The sequence below is a fragment of the Orycteropus afer genome, unplaced genomic scaffold, assembly GCF_000298275.1.
Source record: "Orycteropus afer afer isolate SDZICR_OR568_19922 unplaced genomic scaffold, OryAfe1.0 scaffold00099, whole genome shotgun sequence".
Lineage (NCBI taxonomy): Eukaryota > Metazoa > Chordata > Mammalia > Tubulidentata > Orycteropodidae > Orycteropus > Orycteropus afer.
Genome location: NW_006921686.1, coordinates 1,450,959 through 1,451,444, shown reverse-complemented (window position 1 = coordinate 1,451,444; position 486 = coordinate 1,450,959).

Here is a 486-nt window from a genome sequence, read left to right as displayed (position 1 = left end):
GCACACGAGGGCAGAGACCTCATGGCTTAGCCCAAGGTGAAGACTGTGGCAACCTACGAGCTAACACTGTGGACCCACAATGACACATGGAGCTGTGGTCCAGTGATCCGTGCTCTGAAGCCAGGACGGCCACAGGACTCACCTTCACCACAGAATCGCGGCTGTTGCCGGGTGCGAATCAGCCAATTCTGACTCATGGTGATGCCACGTGACAGAGGAGAACTGCTCCACAGTGTTTTCCAGGCTGTCATCCTGATGGAAGGAGCCCTGATGGTGTAGTAGTTAAGCATTTGGCTGCTAACCAAAAGGTCAGCGGTTCGAACCCACCCTTCCTGCTCTGCAAGAGAAAGATGAGGCAGTCTGCTTCGGTAAATATTACAGCCTTGGAAACCCCGTGGTGCAGTTCCACTCTGTCCTCTAGGGGCGCTGTGAGTCAGAATCCACTCCATGGCTGTGGGTGTGGTTTGGGCTTTGCTTCTGTGAAGA